Source organism: Rhinatrema bivittatum, chromosome 6 (genome assembly GCF_901001135.1).
Source record: "Rhinatrema bivittatum chromosome 6, aRhiBiv1.1, whole genome shotgun sequence".
Classification (NCBI taxonomy): Eukaryota; Metazoa; Chordata; class Amphibia; order Gymnophiona; family Rhinatrematidae; genus Rhinatrema; species Rhinatrema bivittatum.
Window position 1 is genome coordinate 10,670,739 of NC_042620.1, and position 7,277 is coordinate 10,678,015.

Genomic DNA, 7,277 nt, shown 5'->3' on the forward strand with positions numbered 1-7,277 from the left:
CTAGCGGCATGGCTTTTGAAAGGCAGTGGTTAAAGAACAAAGGTTATTCTCACGCGGTAGTGGCTATATTGTTGCCATCGCGCAAACCATCTACTTCTCTAGCTTATGTCAGAGTCTGGAAAGGTTTTTGAGGCCTGGTGAATGGATCAGTATTGGACATTCTGTGCTTTCTTCAAGCCGGCCTTTCTAAAGGTCTCTCCTGTAGTTCACTTCGGGTACAGGTTGCGGCGCTTGGTTGTCTTCGAGGTAAGATCCAGGGGGCAGCGTTGGCATTACATCCTGATGTTGCTCGTTTTCTTCGAGAAGCAAAGCACTTACGGCCACCGCTCCATTACCCGTGTCCTTCCTGGAGCCTCAATTTGGTCCTTTTGGCTTTATGCGTGTCGCCTTTTGAGCCTATAAAGCGGTCGATGCTGAAAGATCTCAAGCTGAAAGTAGTGTTCTTAGTAGCGATTTCTTCAGCACGTCGTGCGTTAGAGTTACAGGCATTGTCGTGCAGAGAACCTTTCTTGCGATTTTTGGATTCAAGGGTTTCCTTACGGACGGTTCCTTCCTTTCTTCCAAAAGTGGTGTCATCTTTTCATTTGAATCAGTCGATAGATCTCCCCTCCTTTTCAGATTTGGACCGATCGGATCCGGTTGCTAAGGATTTAAGGAAATTGGATGTCCGCAGGGCTCTGATGCGATATCTGGATGTTACGAATCCTTTTCACGTATCCGACCATCTCTTTGTCTTGTGGAGTGGTCCAAAGCAAGGGAATATGGCCTCTAAATCTACAATAGCTCATTGGCTGAAGGAAGCTTTGATTCTGCGTATTTACTACATGGTAAGACGGTACCGGTGGGGCTTTGTGCCCACTCTACATGGTCACAAGCTGCTTCATGGGCAGAATGTCATCAAGTTTTGCCACAAGAAATCTGCAGGGCGGCTACTTGGAAGTCTTTACACACTTTTGTGAGGCATTAAGGATTGGATGTTCGAGCTCCGGATTCTGGGGGATTTGGAAACATAGAAACATAGAAATGACGGCAGAAGAAGACCAAACGGCCCATCCAGTCTGCCCAGCAAGCTACGCAGTTTATCCATTTTTTTTTTTAATCTTCCCCCCCACCCCTTTTTTTCTCCCCCTCCCCCGTCACTATTGGCTTCCAGCACCCTCCGGCCCCAATTCCCCTCCACCAATGCAGAGAGCAGTGCCGTATCCGCATCCCAATGAACATCCAGTTCAATCAGGGGTAGCAACTGCCACAATAAACGGCCACACCCCTGCCCCATACTCTTACCCACCTCTGTTTTGCTTGTTTGTTTTTGGTTTTTTTGTTTTGGTTTTTTTGTTTTTTGTTTTTTTGGAGATGGCAGCCCTCCAACCTTCCGCTCCGTGAAGGTGGAACACAAACCACTGGCATCCCGCTCCGTGAATGCCTCTGTGGCTACTGCCGCTCCGTGCAGTATTTTGCTGCCTGAAGGTGGAACAACTACTTGCCACTGGCATCCCGCTCCGTGAATGCCTCTGTGGCACGTCTCTGCATCAATAAAGTATTTGAAAAAGATAACGGCATCTATTCCTTTTGTGTTCACCTGATCCAGGTACGTACAGGGAAAGGAAAATTAGTTCTTACCTGATAATTTTCGTTCCTGTAGTACCACGGATCAATCCAGAACCAGCCCGCTGCTGTGTACACAAAAGTAACGGAGAGTCTGTTGGGGGTTTGACTGAGCCTTATTACATTGGGAATGGTAGTTCAAGATAGTTAGCTGTACATAATTGGTTATTGTTCCATTCTGCTTTGACATTGAGTAAGACTGAGGCACTGTGGGTGGCACCTTGGTATATATGCCAGGGTTGTTGTTTGAAACTTCTCTGTCTCCATCTGCTGGAGGGGAGGCAAAACCCAGGTGTCTGGACTGATCCGAGGTACTACAGGAACGACAATTATCAGGTAAGAACTAATTTTCCTTTGAGCATTATTTGGAAAGGCTGGCTAAAAATCCAGATTATGATTTTTTTTTTTTAATTTTTAATTTATGTTTTTCAGATTATGATTTTTAATCACCTTGAGGTTAATATTCAAATTCAGACTTAGCTACACAAATTGCAGGATCTGAAAATTCCCACTGGCTAACTGCCTCCAAGTTAATCGGCTAAAACTTAGCCCAATAACTTTTCCAGGGGTATTTCTGGGCAGAGATAAGTTATCCCGATAAGTTATCTAGCTAACTACAATTATCTGAGTTAGCTGGCTAACTCTGATTCCGCTGTACAGAAGTCCTAAATTTAGGAGAATAATCTTATCTGGTTAACTAAGAGATAGCCAGGTATATTTCAGTATCGCAGTCACATCATTGAATATCCCAGCTAAGTTAGCCGGATAAGTTTATCCAGCTAAGGGCCTCATTTACTAAGTATTTTTTCCATGGACACAGAATGGAAGAAAAGGCTTAATAAATCAGGTCCTAACTTTGCTGGCTGGATAGTAGCTGAAATTGGACCCCCTTGTTTTCAACCAGGTCATGTATGAGTAGGGAGATGGAGAGGACAAGTTTGAAATTGGCCACTGGACTTACAGTTACAGGGTTTTCCTTTGAATATGAAGGCCAGCATGTACAAGGCAGGTTTTAAGGGGAAAACACATCTACTTTGAAATATAGAAACATGATGGCAGAAAAAGACCATCCAGCCCATCCAGTCTGGTCATCCATGCAACTGCTCAACTCTACAATCCCTACCACTCCCTTAGAGATCCCCTATACTTGTTCCATGCACCAACACTCTTTCTGTAAAGATACTTTCCTCAGTCTACCCCTTTTCACCCTCATTCTAGAGCTTCCTGTCCATTGTAAGGGACTCACAACCTGTGCATTGATATCTCAGCAGAGGTCTCTATCATATCTCCCCTATCCCGCCTTTCCTCTATGGTGTACATGTTTAGATCTTGGAGGAGAAGAGGTGCGGGTGAGATATGTTACAGACCTTCAGATACCTGAAAGGTTTTAATGATGCACAATCAACAACAAACCTTTTCCAACAGCAATTGCATGCATAAACAAAAAGAGGTACAAAGACTCAGGGAATGTTTGAAGAGATCAGTCTTCTCTTTTGTTGGGCAGAGGAAAATCTTTTACAATGGTCAGCAGTGTACGTTCAAATGGATTTCAGAGAATTGTGGACCAATAGAGTCTTACTCAAATGGATCTCATGGCAACTCACAAGAAAGCCAAAATCTGCTGGGTTTTCAGCCAACACAGAAAAGTGGGATCCTAAGGTATAGATGTGCTGATCCAGCCATGGCCAAAGGGACAGCTGGTATATGTGTTTCTCCTGTGGCCTTTGATTGAGAAGGCTATAGAGAGCCAATACAAGTTGTTCTAGTAGCTCTGGTCTGGCCGAGGAGATCTTGGTATGCAGATTTATTCAGATTACAGAGAGATCTTCCATTGCAGTTCTTGGGAATCCAAGGTCTATAGATGCAGGCTTCATGTTTGGATAATGCAGGCTTAATGCAGGCTTAGTGTTTGGATAATTGCCAGGTTCCTGTGGCCTGGTTTGGCCTCTGTTGGAAACAGGATGCTGGGCTTGATGGACCCTTGGTTTGGCCCAGCATGGCAATTTCTTATGTTCTTATGTTCTTAATCATCATGGCAGACCCATCTCAATTCTTGCTTATTTCTTGGCTCTTGAGAGGTCACAATTACAAAGAAAAGAATATTCCTCTTCGGTGATCTCTACTTTGCTGAAGTCCCATAAGAGGTCTCTGTGTTTGGCATATGTTCAAGTTTGGCATTTTATCAAAGGGAGTTGCAAGGATTGGATGATTTCTCCGTGGTGAGTGGATATTTCTTCCACATTAGCTTTTCTTCAGCAAGGTCTGGATAAAGGCTTGGCTTTAAATTCTGTGATGGCCCAGATGGCTGCTATTTCCTTTACAAGGGAAAAATGCAAAGGGTCTCGGTGGCCTCCCATCCAGATGTGACTTGTTCCTTAAAGGCATAAAGAGGTTTCACTCTCCATTGAGACTGTTACTTCTTAACTTAGTGCTAAAGCTCTGGTTTCTTCTCCTTTTGAACTCTTGCAGCAAGTTAACATCAAGGATCTCTCTTTGAAAACAGTGTTTCTAGTTGCAATCTGTTCAGTCAGGCAGATTTCCAAACTTAAGCCCAATCCTATAGGGATCCTTTTCTTGTATTTACTACAAATTTGCTGCCTTTATGGCCAGTTCCCCCCTCTTTGCCGAAGGTGCTTTCAACTTTTCATCTGATATAGATACTTTGACTTCCATAATTTCCAAAGAGGACTATCAGGGCCGAAACAAGTTCTTGAAATATTTGGATGTCTTCTGAGATCTATGGAAATTATTTATTCGTTTCAATGATCAGGTGATTTTTTTTGTTTAGAGGACCTCACAAGGGCAAAGCGGCATCAAAGACAATGTTAGTTAGATGGACCAAGGTTGACTGGGCCTGGAATTCTGCAGCTCTACAAGAGAACATTCTGTTTCTGAGGCAGGAGCTCGTTGAACATCACAGAATGGATGTTAAAGCTAAAGAGGATGAAGCTTTTGGCACTAGTGTCCTAAAAGCAGTCCTTACTTCCACCCTCCCACATTAGCTAGACATTGATAAATCCCACTTGTCTGGACTGATGTAGCAAGATGAAGAGGAAGGAACAATTTCTCTCTTTGAAATTCTCTTTCTTTCAGTCCTGCTACACACGTCGAGAACCCACCCAGGAAGTTGGGCCAAGGCAAAAGTTAGATTTGATCTGCTGGATAATCTTCATAATCTACTTGATGAGATATTATTGGGGTAGATATTTAAAAGCCATTTAGATGAATAACGCACAAGTTATCCATCTAAATGGCTTAAGCGGCATATTGAGCCTGTTATCCAGCTATATAGCCAGATATGTTATGGGCGCTCAGTTTAGTGGACCCTTGGACCGACCTGCAGGAGACTGGGGAAGATGGTCAGTGTCTCTAGTATGTGGCAGGCCAGGAGGCAGATGTTCAGGCAGAACGTAGAGGTGCTCTTCACCCTGGAAGCTGTTACTCTCTCGGGAGGAGCCCGTAGGAGCCCAACCGCTGGGACTTAGGCGGCCTCACCCTTCGAAGCCGAAGCCCCCCCCCGGGAGGAGCCCGTAGGGGCCCAACCTCTGGGACTTAGGCGAGTTGATGATCAGGACTGAGAACTGGAACCAGACTAGGACAGTAGAAACAAGGCTCGGGTTCTGGAACCAGGCAGAAACTGTAGCAGGGATCGGGTACTGGAACCAGGTAGGAACTGTAGCAAGACTCGGGTACTGGAACCAGGCAGGAACTGTAGCAGGACTCGGGTACTGGAACCAGGCAGGAACTGTAGCAGCGGGCAGGAACCAAGCAGGCAGTGCAGCTGGCAAGCCGGAACCAAGCAGGTCCTGTAGCTAGCAAGCAGGAACCAAGCAGGCACTGTAGCTGGCAAGCAGGAACCAAGCGGGTACTATGGCAGGCAAGCAGGAACGGAGCGAGTAGCAAAGTAGCTCACTCCGGGGCACGACGCAACAGGGAACCGGGAGGTAAACCCGTTGCAAGGCAAAGACTGAGTGTCCCCAGCCGGCTTATTAAGGCCGCGGCATCTGATGTCAGGAACTGGGCAGAGTCACGAAACGGCCTAGAAAAGCATCCAAGTGGTGTGCACGCCTAGAAGCAGGGCGTCCATGGGAAGCTTCCCGGTGGTGCAGCCCCCGCGGGGATGCCACTGAACAGGGCGCAAACCTGGCCTCCAGAAGCAGGAGTAGGTCCAGGAGCAAGGAGGTAAGGGTCTGGTTGCGGCACTCGCGGCTAAAATCGCCACAGTACCTCCCCTCTTACGCTCCCTCTTAGCTGGTCTGGGTTTACTTGGGTGGTCCAGATGGAACTGCCGTAATAAGTCCTTGTCGAGGATGTTACGGGCCGGTTCCCAAGAATTATCCTCGGGTCCACAACCCTCCCAGGCAAGCAAGTACTCCCAGCGGCGTTGATGGAACTGGACATCCAAGATCTCACGTACTTGATACGTAACTTCGTCCGGTACTGAAGGATCCGATGGTTCAGGAGCCCGGGAGTGGTATCTGGATAAAACAAGAGGCTTCAGCAATGACACATGGAACACGTCATGTATACGCATGGAGGACGGTAGGCGTAAACGGTATGAGACTGCTCCCACTCGTTCAGTGACTCGAAAAGGCCCACAGAATCTCGGAGCTAGTCTTCGAGACGGAATACGTAGCTGTAGATTTTTGGTACTAAGCCAGACGCGATCTCCTGGAAGGAAGGTGGGAGCTGGCTGACGATGTCTATCCGCCCATTTCTTGGCGAACTGGGCGGCTTTACGAATCTTTCCCTGGATAGAAGTCCATAAGGAAAGAAGCTGGCGGGCTGAAAGTTGCACTGCCGGGAGTGCACTGGGTTCAGGTGAAGGCAAGGGCGGTCGAAGTTGCTTCCCGTAGATGACAAAGAAAGGTGAACTTCCAGTAGCAGCATGCGTGTGATTATTATATGAGAATGCCGCCCACAGGAGTAGCTTGGCCCAATTATCTTGTCGTTCATTCACTAACGAACGGAGAAAAGTCTTCAAGATTCGGTTAGTCCGTTCCGTTTGCCCATTACTCTGGGGATGGAACGCAGATGAAAGACTAAGTTGCACATTGAAGTGTTTGCAAAGTGCTTCTCAATAGCGAGCAGTAAACTGTGGTCCTCGATCGGAGACTATATCCTGCGGAAGACCGTGAAGTCTGAAGATATCCTGGGCGACGAGGTTAGCCAGGTCAGGTACAGAAGGCAACTTTGGCAAGGGGATAAAGTGCGCCAACTTGGAGAATTGGTCTACAGTCAACCAAATGAGCGAATTACCTCCTGAGATGGGAAGGTCCACGACAAAGTCGGTGGAGATATGTGTCCAAGGCTCCACCGGGATGGGCAATGATTGCAACAGGCCCCTGGGCCTCCCGCTAAGCAGCTTTTGAACGGCGCAGGTAGGGCAAGAGCCCACAAAAGCTTGGACGTCCTGTCTCACTGTCAGCCACCAGTAGAATCGGTTCAACAAGTATAAGGTCCCTTTACAGCCAGCATGGCCACCAGTGAGGGAGTCATGGACCCAAGTGAGAACTGCTCTCCGGGAGCGACATGGAACGACGGTCTTCTCTTGGGAGGACACCAAGGTTGCTGCAAGGCTCACTTTCACAGGATCCAAAATATACTGAGGAGTGTCAGGAGTCCCTTCGACCTCAGAGGAGCGCGAAAGCGCGTTGGCTCAAACATTCTTA